This window comes from Cebidichthys violaceus, unplaced genomic scaffold (genome assembly GCF_023349555.1).
Source record: "Cebidichthys violaceus isolate CVI_PGR_0920_01 unplaced genomic scaffold, fCebVio1.0.p SCAF_15, whole genome shotgun sequence".
Taxonomy (NCBI): domain Eukaryota; kingdom Metazoa; phylum Chordata; class Actinopteri; order Perciformes; family Stichaeidae; genus Cebidichthys; species Cebidichthys violaceus.
Window position 1 is genome coordinate 12,554,042 of NW_027176318.1, and position 12,868 is coordinate 12,566,909.

Sequence of the window (12,868 nt, forward strand, 5' to 3'; positions counted from 1 at the left end):
TTGCACAAACCAAACACTGGCTCACATAGCCTTAGTTCCTCTGCTTGCTTGGCACATGGGAGAAATATCAGTTGGTTGCAATCTGCAACCTCACCTCTAGATGCTGCCAAATCCGACACAATGGCCCTTTAAGAGAACATTTTTAAGTTTCTAAATTCCAATTAAAATCTGGCTTAACATTTTTGACAGTGTTCCCAGCCAATCTTTACACGCAGAATTACATTTACACATTCACAGAAAAACAAATGCATGTAGAGCAGAATTAGGCACCGATTCAAAAGAAAGAACCTCCAAACCACAGAGAGAGAGAGAGAGAGAGACACAGACAGACAGACAGACAGACAGACAGACAGACAGACAGACAGACAGACAGACAGACAGACAGACAGACAGACAGACAGACAGACCTATGGCAGTTGGTACTGAGGTTACTTGCCCTTTCTGGGGAAACTGAACAGTCTCACAACAACTCTGCTCTCCAAACACCAGTCAAAGTTAACCACATAACACAATATAGATAAACCTATTTGTACCATTGGAAAGAAGAAACTAAAAGCCTAAAAAGATTATGCATCGGCAGAATATCTCTCTACTGTCAGAAACAGATCAGACAGTTCATGCTTGGGCAACGCTGTTCTTGAAACTTTCAAACTTTCATTTTTATTCGTGTCCATGTCTCTCTGATGGGTGAGCTGTGGGCGATGAGCCGTGTCACATGATCACAGTTTCATGACACTTCCAAACAGAAACCGCCGGCATCAATCTGATAAAAATCTGACATACAAAGCTTCCAAATCAACCCAACATATTTATAAAATCAAAAAAAAGGTTTAATGGCAAGAAGTTTAACTCAACACATTTAAAGACAAACTAACATTAAGTCAGAATGTGAGGAGGTTACAGTGTTGACGGTATGTGAAAGACGTCTATGTATTGTGTTGCAGAGATATCTACTGAAATGAGCTAACAGCTAGACCCGTCCTGTCTTGTTATACCACTTGTAAGTATACATAAAGACTTTACGCATTCAACCCACCCAAAGCATTTAGGAGCAGAGGGCTGCTCTGAAGCCCCCACGGACCTCGAGAGGCAATAGCGAATATCAAATGATACTAATGTATATTGACACATATAAAGATGAGAGGAAAAGACAAAAGAGAGGAACATCAGGAAGTACATGACAGTTCCAGTCTCACACATTGTGTTAAAAAAACAAAACCCGGTGTTATTGTGGTCACTGAGGTTAGCACCAGACTACTGCAGCCTACCTGCTGAATTCAGGTGAGACCACAGACACACTTTCTTTCATTTTCCTGCCTTGTATTGTTCGTCTCACGACAGGAAACCCTCAGTCAAGTCAATAACAACGTGCTGCTGTTTAAGTGCTGAGGCCTCGCAGTGAATGTCCGCGGGGACCCGGGCACACGTCCTCAATTTGTGTCAATGCAGATGGCCACGTTACCGTTTAGCACACCTTTAGCATATTCTGAATAAATGTGTGTATTCCAGTGTAATCTTCAAACCCGACTTTGATTCTTGTGTGTGAACTTAATATGAAACGTATCCGTTTGAATCCACCGTACGGCTCACGTCCCTCAGTTCATCTCGAGTCCAACCAGGGAGAAGTGGGTCTCATGCCTTATGAAAAAGGAGAAACGGCAGTGTTGTGCGTCACACCCTATTGCAAAATGCAATTTATCTTCTTGTTTCAAAACTAATGTTGACAGTAATCAGATTAGATGTGGCCTGTTTAAGATGAGACATGATAGAATGTGGTAAACCCTAAATGCTATTGCCTCACATTTGTATCTATTGCATTAGATTGCCTTCCATATCTGTTGTGTCTGATGTATCTCATTGTCTATTACTGCAGAGAAAAGATGCATTGAATCCTTGATGTTCATCCATCAGGAAATAGTGATCTCGAAATTGTTGTTTAGGCTTGAGCTCTTTTTTTTCTTTCCCTCAGTATTCAGTCTAGGTTGTATTTACCACAGTATGGACTTAAAGAAACAGAATGACTCAACGATCAATCAGCCACTTTTTAGGTTTCTGGTGACTTTTGCGTTTTAAATCACACCCACTCGCAAAACTCAATTGTCAGTGCTACAACTGACTCATGTTAGTAACTGAGGCATGTCATGTGTGTTCAGACTACCACAGTTGGTTATTGTTAGAAGAATATACGAAAAATCTGAAACCACTAGTGGGAGAAGCACTGAGGTTTGTTTTCTCCATAAACTGAAAGGATATTCCACTACAAGCATTCAAAATGTTACTTATGGAAAGTACAGAAGAATTATCAGCAAAAGTAAAACCAAATTGTCCTGCATTACAATGTCCACTGTCCCCTATAAACAGCACTATAGACAACGTCTTCAGATTGTTACTGATTCAGCAGTATTAGAGCAGCATTGTACTAGTGTTGCTGGTTGAGGCGGCTCTAATTTGAACTTCTTTAGAGGCAGGTTCAGATACGGGGCTTGGACTTGAATTTTTGCTTCTTTGTGAAATATTCATTATTGTGACCTGCTTGGCTTTAGAAAGTTATATGAAACCATCAACAGTTCGGAGGGGACATCACTCTCTGGTGTACTAACAACTCAGACATCTGAAACATGACAAGTAGACACTACTGGTTTAAACATTTCACAATGTGTTGAATTGTTTACGGCTATTCTTTGTATTCTAAATAATAAAAATCCCTTTGAAATTCATCTTGATTTACTAATATTCCATGTTTCTCATTATCCCACAGCTGAAGCACCATAGTAATCACCACAGGGGAAAACAGTCAAAACCCAGCAGGTCTGGACTTCGTTAGAATACGAAAGACTCACAAGTAGAGCAGCACAGTGGGGTAGGAGTAGAAAAGGAACCTCAAAATGATACTGAAGTACCATACTTGAGTGAACACACGTATAGTAGTTACATTCCACCAGTCTGAATCCCACCAGTTGTGTTAATTTTCCTCCTAAACACAAATATATGTGGATAAATACATTCAAATATGAATTTCAGTGTTTACAAATCAGCTGAACTACTCAATTTGATACCCCCCAGAGGTAAAAGTACCTTCACTGCCTCATACTGTGCTGTTATTCGGTCCACCTCCTGCCGTCCGTATACAACGCATCAATCAGACTGCGTTAGAACACAGTGTGAGCTTTCCTTTCATTAAATCCACCACACGGTGGCGTCGCTTGCACAGCATAGTGAGCCCGATGTGGTTTAGGATTCAGTGAGCCACCAGCAAGCACACACGTTGGAAATGGAACTAACCCCATCTAGTGGCGGTCTTGATTGGAGGCCAAGTCTGGGGGGGAAAAAAGCATTGAACATCAGAGCTTCAAGTTCAAGAAGTTTGTCTCGTTCTCGCAACACAATCTCATTCCCGAAGAGCGGCTAATAGACAAGCAGATTGATCGTAGACTGTATTACTAATATTCCATGTTCCTCGTTATCCCACAACTGAAGCACCATAGTGATCGCCACAGGGGAAAACAGTAAAAAGTCAAAACCCAGCAGGTCTGGACTTCGTTGTGAAGAATACGAAAGACTCACAAGTAGAGCAGCACCTGTGGTTTGGGAGCATCCCATCCATCTTTTTCTGCACAGGGGGAATTGTGAGTGTGAGTGTGAGGGGAGGAAAAAGAGGGAGGACGTGGTGGAGTCTATGAGTAATAGGAGGGACAAAGTAAGCATATGTGACCCATTGACATTGAGCAGGGCCGGTTTCAACTGGCCAATGGTCTGATTCTGTGGACCACAGAAGGTCTCAGGGACGATGGGGGACTATAGCAAGTCACAAATAAGCCCATCAGGAAAGTTAGGAGTGTGGCTCATTAGCAATGGAGAAGCGTTTTTGCAGAGAAAACAATGAAATGATGCCTAAGAAAGGAAACGGATAAGGAACGCTTTCCTTTATCCCAGCACACAGGATCTTCATACCACTGCTCGGCGTAAAAAGAAATGTAATAGAACTTGGACCTCCACAATTCCAGCCCAAACAGGGAGCCCCTTATCAGCCGCCATCTCTCCCACAGCTAATATTTCACTTCAGCTCCCGGGCCCGCAGAATGAGAGACGTTTCCATTTCATGTCAGTCATTTCCAGGCCTGTGTGTTACCTGTGTGGTGATAAGTGTTTGACTGACTGGGAGTGTCGTTAGTCACTGTCCGGCTCCGAGTGACAGCCACAGATTGACGCCGATGATGAGAGGAGGAGGAGGAGGAGGAGAGGCGCGGTGTGTTCAGGGACAGTGGAAAACCACGGCTGGTGTAGGGAGAGGAATCACATTTACACATGTATATAAATATATAACAAGCCGTGTACACACACACACACACACACACACACACACACACACACACACACACACACACACACACACACACACACACACACACACTTCAAGGTGAATTTAAAGAGAAGGCATTCTGTCTTTGTAATGACAATCAAAAGACATGAGGGATAACATTCCTTCCTCATTTGCAAAAATATTTACTACTTACTTATTACATAAGTTATATTGCTACTATCATTGACATCTGTGTCTTTAATCTTAAAAAGGTGAAGAATTCCCATTATCTTACATTTGCAATAAGTCACTGCGTAATAGTATGATTTAACACTTGTTGGAACAATTTCCTTGAAGGTTTCTAGTAAAAAAACACTGTCACTTGTTATTAAATATAGGGACAAGAAAGACATATTTATTATGGTAAATTGGTTGAGTTTTCGTAGATGTTTTTTTTCATGAACCAATGCTCAATTTAACTCCCAGTAAATAGGAATTAATTATTGAAACCTTATTGTTCCCTTAAATTTGATTCTCTTTTTGGTCGTAGAAAGATGTTACGTTTTCTAATGTTCAGCTGACGCACTGACGTCAAGGCTCTTTACGTTTCACTGACATGTAATTTTCCCCAATAATTTGTATTAAATTATGATGAATCGTCCTTTAAATTTACAGTTAAATATCAGTTTAGTTCTAGGAAATGCTTTAAAATTGAATAATATTTGACCCACAAATGTGTTCTTGGCAGTTACCTCCAAAACTGGGCCAAAACACTGGGGGACTGTTTTCCCCTTGTTTACATCACCACTTTTACATAATTTTTCACAAATCATCAGCAGATAACGCTGTTAATACAAGGCTTAATCCCAATAACCACGACCTCATAACATGTGTAGAGAAGCATGCAAACCACAGCTCCTGTGCCTCCGAGATATTTGAAAGCTCGTGCTGCTAAATAACACTGTTGAACAATACAGTCCAATTCATATGAATAAATCTGTTAGCTTTTACCGTGTAGCTGGTCCTGAGAGAAGATGGCGTCCACCATGGTAAAGGTGTAACTGATGCAATCAGCAGTGTTTAGTGCCAACACCTGGGCAGTGGACTTTACCAAACGTCTGCCACAGCAAGGGGGGTTTGGGGAGAGATCCCCTTTCCTTTATCTATATTGCGGTTCATTTTGCGAGTTCAGTTTCAGTTAATTTCTTTGTTTCTTCATTGTAGTTATGGGTTCTGTCCAGCCTTTATTAAAACGAGGTTATTAAAATGGTTTGGCCAGCTATTATATATGTTTCCCTCAAGCGTTTCTCTCTGTTTTCTGAGGATAGTTCAGTTCGCTTTCAGTTGTGTTTTCTTGACATCTTTTACGGTCCAATTTACTTTAAGCAATACCTCTCCCACAAAAATAACCATTTGCATATCAATAAACAAATACATGATTGATTGAATGTTTGAATCCCCCTCTCACCCCCCCTGTTACCTTGAATTATTGAAGAAAAATGAGTTTTTCTCGCATAGCTCCACGGTGAATGGAGAATCAAAAAAAACATAGAAAAGTCTTGATCAATCGAATTAACTTTAAACAGTTCAGACCTCTCCGTATTCACAGTGTGCGCGTGTGTTTTAAATAGTAATAGCGATTATATTGAAACAGCAGTAATGATGATGATGAAGCAGATAAAAGCGAGGAATAAAGTTTGCAACACAATTTCAGTCTCTCAAAGACAAGTTACAACACCCTCAGTTTGCTCTCACCATTAGTCTCACATATGGGCCAACCCGGGAAAGAAAAATAGGAAATAATACAACACTACAAGGCCATGAAGTTCAATCTCTGGACATCTCTGGAACATGTTTTCACCCTCACAGTCTCTACCCTTCCTTTTTTTTTTACCTCCCTCTTCCAAAAGCGAGGCAGCGAGCCGCGAGATGGATGGGCTGAGCGTTGCAAGGTTTCCAAAAGCGAACGGAGTCTGACTGCTGCTCTACCTGAGGAGCGAAAACAAAAGAGCCATCTCTACCTGTAGGACTGTGGGAGTCGAGGCTTTGATCTGGACCAGAAAGAGAGAGTAGTTTGATGAAATATTGATGTTCTTTTTTTTTTAACTGTGTCCTGTGGGAGCTCAGTCTGCTCTTAGGATGTGTGTGCTGATGCACAATACTGCTCCATGCCTCGCTAGATGAGAATGGACTTGTCTATGCGGCTCAAGGAGTCTTATCGGTCCTAATGGGCCTAATGATGACCCCCCACTCGGGGCCTGTATCGGTCAGGGACTTTTTTTTCCCTTTTTGCTTGATCAAAAGAAGAGGTACTTTTAATCAGTCAACATCAATTGCAAAATACACACACAAGTGATGCGAGTCTGACAGCATCTTTACAGGATCTTCACAGCAAAGCCTGCACATGACTTAAATCTTTATTTGCCGTTGGATGGGTAATTAGTTGCCCTTGAAACAAAGGTGCAACGGCTTTCAGTGTACATGTTGTATACTTTAACATGTGCATTTATGAATGGAGAATGCCTCCCTTAAAACTCATCAGTGTTAATTTAGCCTGTGGAATATAACAACACAAAACGTTCCAACTTATCAGAAATAATTTGATGCTGTAGGTTTTTAAACGGGCTGACAACTTGAAATAAAAAATGTATCGCCTTGAAATAACTCTAACAAATATATAAACACTGGAAAATTTGATGCACATGTTTGAATTGACTCTTTTTGGCCCAGTATATGAAAACATGAAGGCCTTGTTGAGCCCAAATCAGACCATGTAATGTGATTTCAACTGGCTGCTCGGAAACTTTGATTTGAGTTTATATGAGTGACCCACATTCATCAAGCAACAATGATCTCCGTGCCAGAAAAAAAAAAAAAAAAAATCTGAATATTGATAATTGCCCAGAGTGCTTTTGTCTGAAAGTTAAGAGGCCAACACACTGCAATCAAACTGGAAAAGAGGTCGAAAGACGAGGGGGGGGGGGGATTTATCGCCGTCCCATGCTCACGTTCATACACAGAGATAGACGGCGGGCATAATGACTTCTGCGGGGGGAAAAAAAAGCAGAGCGATTATTTAAACTTAAAGGAAGAGGAGAAAGAGGCAGAGAAACGGGTCGAGGGGAGGGAGGGGTCTGAGGAGGAGCCAGGGGCAGGAGATAGTCTGGGAAAGGTCTCGCGTTAAAGTGGAATTAACATGCCTTTCCATTGGAGTCCATTAGATAATCATATTCATACCACACAAGGCTCCAAACCCTCTCTGTTTCATTATTCCCTTTTAATCCAGCCTGATAACGGGGTGCAGGCGTCGTGGTTTTATTATGTCGTCATTTGGAATCCACATGAAATCCCCACGGGATGTTATCACGGGGAAATTGCTTAAATAGCCCAAGTGGATACAGTTTGGCATTTATTATTTCTGACGGATTCAAAATAACTGCAAATATCCTTTTCTGATTATTGGGGGCTGAGAGTCTTATCAGTCATTCACACTAATGGGCCCACTCAAGCCACCCGATACCTCCGGCGGGGGGAGGGAGGGAGGGAGGGAGGATGGGAGGAGAAGAGGGGAGTGCTGTGTTTAGTGTCCTGAATGTACAAGTGTGTACAGGTACAGTACATGTGAGAAGAAGGAAAGGGAGGAGGAAAAAGCAGCGTGAACGAGGCAGAGGGAGCCCTTTTGAGCTCTATGTGCACAGCTTAAGGATGGATAAGAGTGGACTACAGAGGTCACGGAAGGTCTCCTTTGTGGTGTGTTTGTTTGGTCCCAAATCTCTGGTCCTTGGCAAACAGGCCCAGTGTGAAGGTGCACTTGTAGTACTGAGATTAAGAGCCAAACACTTTGAGAACATCCTACCGGGCCTTCATTAGCTGGAGACAAACACAGAGTGAAAGAGGGACAACAAGCGGTAGAGTTTCCTGGCCTTATATTTGAACTTGTATGGTCGCCTGTTGTTGCTGTCAGTTTAAGATTCACTGGAGGGGTGCTCTTTTGTGGGTTGAGAAATTCTCCCACGAAATCGTTTAAAAACTCACTGAATTATCTGAAAATGCACATGAAAAGATGACAAGTGGGAGATAAATGGTTTTCAAAGGACAGCGACTAGGACACCAGATCAAGATCAGAAAGTGTTAGTGAATTTGTCCTTATTTTCTTTCCACCATCTTGAATTTGGACGTGGAAATGTTATGCATAAAGTACGTTTTTCCTGCTATATCTAAGATGCATTTTCAATGCAATTGTTATTTGCTACGTTGTAATGAAGTGAAAGACCTTAACACCAACTGAAGACACTTCTGAAGACAGCCTCTGTCGTTGCTCCGTTCCTGCAGCCAGTGCAGTTCCAGCAGTCGCATCTGTGCGGATACATTACGCCTATTCTGCCGTATCCGTTTCACAGTGACATCTGTCCAGCGGCGAAGAATTAAAGTCAAAAATCCAAATGCCTACACAACATTCTGCCAAGTATTGATTTACTGTTACTCGTGTAACGTACGTGGACACACTGAGCACCACATATTATTTCTGTGAGATCATGGAAACACGCTCTGTCAGTTGGTCATTCTCAAAAAAAAAAAGAAAAAAAAAAAAAAAAGAGCACAAGACGCAGATGTTAATCTTCAGTGCACAGCATTTCTTTTTGATTGTGCTGTGAGGGAGGAGTGACATTGTGTGAGTGTGTGTGTGTGTGTGTGTGTGTGTGAATGAATGAGTGTGTGTGTGTGCATGCTTGTGATTGGTTATTGTGTGTGTGTGTGTTTTTTGTGAGCATGCTATGAGTGTCTACCTTAGTGAGAACACCTCCCTGTCTGTAGATCTCAGGGTCTGGAACAAACAGTAGTTCCTTCTTAATTGGGGTGAGATCTGGGGCTTAAAGGGGGCCAAGAAGGGACCCGAACCCCCTTTTTTTTTTCTCCTCCAGAATCGCTTTGGCTACAGAGGTGCTTTTGATGTGTGCTTTGGCTCTGCGAGCCTTACTTTGGAATATGTTCTTGGGAGACCATTGGTTACTTGCCTCCAGGCAGAATCTCAATCCCCAGGATCCTGGCCCTCTTTGATGAAATACTTTCGGGAGCCGCTAACCCTACTGATGCCCATGTGCACCCCCTCCTCCCTCCTTTACCCTTATGTTCTCCCCCACCTTACCCCCACCTCCACGTTCCTCGGATTCTCTTTGAGAGATTCATAACAAGGACTTTATCTCTGTGTAGTCCAGGCCAGATGAGCACCGCCTGACAAACTGACAGGAGAATTAGTCGTGTCTTACAGAGCACCTTTGACTGTCTCCTCTCTTCCTGTCGTCATGGACACATGCATTTTCATTGTATTGATACTGATTCATATCACAGCCCATACTCCGTCATTGTGCATATGTTTATTTTTAACTTCTAACCTTATATATTACGTCTCAGTAATAAACCGTTGTGCTTTTATTTTGATATTTTATGGATCATGAGGAAAAAATGTATCTGTATCTATATAGAAACTGTTTGAGTTAAAGCACTGTAATATTTAAAATGGCTCCTCAAAGACTCATCATAGTCGCCCAATTTTTACATTGAAAATCCATCTTCATACTCGGACAAAATCCGATTAAAACATTTTGGGGGTTTATTGATGACAAAGACGTTGACAGCTGTGACAGAAGATCTTAGGCTCTGATTGATTAAGGCACTAATTAGTCAATGCAGACTTTATTTGCATAATAAGCATTAGAAACGTGATTACAAAACATTATTTTTAAAACAGAAAGAAATCCTTTTTACAGACTTCTTTATTTGCCGCAGCAACTAATTGGAAGTGTATTACAATCAGGATGAATCCACTAACTGTGACTCGATGCACTTGACCTCTCGGCCACACACACACATTCAAATCTTGGTTAAACGATTAACCGGTGATTTTCCCCTCCAAACTCCCACCTCTTCATTGATTGAAACAGCACCCTAAAGACCTTTCTTACCACATAATTTCCCTGTATATTGATTATGTATATTGATTATAACCTAACCCTACAGGAAGGCTTCCCTCTGCTTTACCGCAGCATTAGGTATCACTCTGACGGCTGAGCCCAGGAGACTATTTTAGCTCTCATAAATCGACAGTTTCAAATATGTGAGCTCCATAATGTAAATTGTTTGTTTTTTAAAGGTGGATATTTGAGAAAAGTGCCCGTGCAAATTTCATTTAACTACTAATATAAGAAGTTACATTACACCTATACACTATAATTACAAAACAAATCCACATAGCTTCATGTTACTATGATTCTCACAAGCAAATGTATCAAAACAGTTGTCACATGACGCAGGACTTTAAGCAATAGAATAAAAAAATAGACAACTATCTGATGTTTTTATGATTTAATGCGGACATTACGCTGAATGTATTGTCACATATTAGTCTAACTATATGGATTTATGTAAAGGTAAACATAGCAACGCATTTATTGCTGTCCAAAAGTGGCAGTATATATTAATATAAAACAGAGACCCAGAGTCTTTGATGTGATCCATTGACTACACAGGTTAATACAAACACTCATAACTACGTTATGTGGTTAGACAAGGAGAAGATAAACAGGGAAGGGAAGCCAAAGATTTTCAACATCTAACTTTCTTGTCAGTGTAAACACATTTTTTTTCCCTCAACTTGGATCAGTGAGACACTTCCAAATGTGCTACAAAGGCCCACAAGGAAGAGAGAGGTGGGTAAACTGAGTAATGTGGGCTTATGTGCCATAAATTGTAGTGTTAGTACTAACTAGGATTAAAGTAAAACAAAAAAATAATGTTGGTTTAAAGAAAGAAAGAAAGAAAGACAGGGGTACCGAGAATAAAAAAGGAGGGAGGCAGTGAGGAAAGGAGGGAGCAATCCGAAGGGAGGAGTCAAGCGAGGGAAGGAGCAGCTGGAGTCCCACACTTCGCCCTCTCTCTTCTCCTCGAAAAAGCGCACTAAATGTAATAACAACTCTCCATGCGCTTCTCTGACGCCTATGTTGGTTTTACGCACATCTTTGGTCTGCTATCGGCAGATTGTATCGGCAGGCTGATGGTGTTAGTCCGGCGGTGGTTGTACACAGAAAACTGTGAGAAGGAGGAGAAAGACGGTCAAGAGGAAAAACTCTGGCAGCGCCGCTTTGGAGTTGGAGTTGCAGCGTAAAAAAAAAAAAAAAAAAAAAAAAAAAAAAAAAAAGTCCCAGGCAACTCCTGAGGCACATCTGCAACTTAGGCAGAGAAGAAGCCGAAGAAACAAGATAACGCACTTTTTTTTCCTCCTTGTGAAGATAAGAAAAAGTCAAGAATTAGAGGGGAAATCACCCAGAAAGAAGTAAGTAATCTATTTTACACACAGGCGGAACATTGTTGCGCTTATGCGTCTACTTTTAAAGTTTATAGGAGCCGTTTGTGAAGCAGCGGAGGTTTCACGTTTCAAAACGATGGAATTTCATACGAGTTCAGATGTAGACATGAAAGTGGATTAACGGAGGAAACACTGGTGCGAAACACGATGAAAGCTTCGGTCTGGGATCCCAAAAAAAAAAAAAAAAACCAGCCCGAAAATGCAGCACAGCAGACTTGTGTTACACTTGGCCTGGGTGTGTGATTTATGCTCTGTGAAATAAGTGTTGGTTGTTAGAAAGCCCGGATGGCACACTTTACAACTATCCGACAGACAGATGTGCGTTTTTAAACTATTTTGAAGTTGCATAAAGTTAGGCGGCAATGGAAAACTCGCCTTTTGGATCTTTGGTGTGTTATAAGACTGAATGAACACGTGCATATCTGTAGGGAGGTTTGAACTGAAACTTTATAAACTTCTGCAGACATGTAACTTTTTTGGACTTTTGCCTAAAGAAACGCGCGTGGGGTGGGGGCTGAGGGGGGGGGGGGGCTATGCATATGTATGTGCATGTGTGATCATATTTCAGGGTCTGTTATTGATTTAGTTTATTCGGTTAAGAGTCTGAAGACGCATTGAAACGTTCACATGGACATATAAAAACACATTTCTTCATCACTAGTTTTTTTTTTGTATTTTTAAAACTTAAAAGTCAAGTTGAGGCCTTTTATTTTGATACAAACAGGAAATATTTGCATTGCAAAAAAACAAGTTTATTCTAACAACTCATTTAGTTTCACATTTTGCATTGAGCTGACATTTTTGAGTGAAATTTGCAAAGTGCCACTGAGGTGAAATGTGCTCTTTCATTTTATTTAAGTGTCAGTATCTGTAAACATAATCCAAACACTGAGAAATAATTCTAAATCATTATGTGCTTCACCTTAAAAAAAAAAAGAAAAAAAAGAAGACAAATGTGGAAGGAAACAGAGTAGCGTGTTTGAAGGCATGTGCTCAGAGAAATTTAAGCCCATTGCAGGGGGGTCTGTGGCCCTGCAGGTGTCCATGTGGGGAGTTTTATGGGGCCCCAAGCAAAATTAGAAATGGTGTGAAGTCTCTATGATTTAGTTTATTGGAATTCACTGGATTTATCACAATTAAGAATGGACAAGAGGGACTCATACAATCACAGGTTTGTCCCATTCAGAGACAGCCCTTCATTTAAA

The 12,868-nt window shown here is 41.1% G+C and overlaps 1 protein-coding gene across 2 annotated transcripts in view; it reads left to right on the forward strand.

Annotated features, from left to right (window-relative positions):
- Positions 1 to 11,166: 11,166 nt before the first annotated feature.
- The window catches only part of gli3 (GLI family zinc finger 3), an 89,799-nt gene continuing 88,097 nt past the window's right edge, over positions 11,167 to 12,868 (forward strand). For both annotated transcript variants that reach the window (XM_068710120.1, XM_068710121.1), the window contains exon 1: positions 11,167 to 11,630. The gene's annotated coding sequence lies outside the window, so the exon portion shown is untranslated. The remainder of the gene's footprint in view (positions 11,631 to 12,868) is intronic.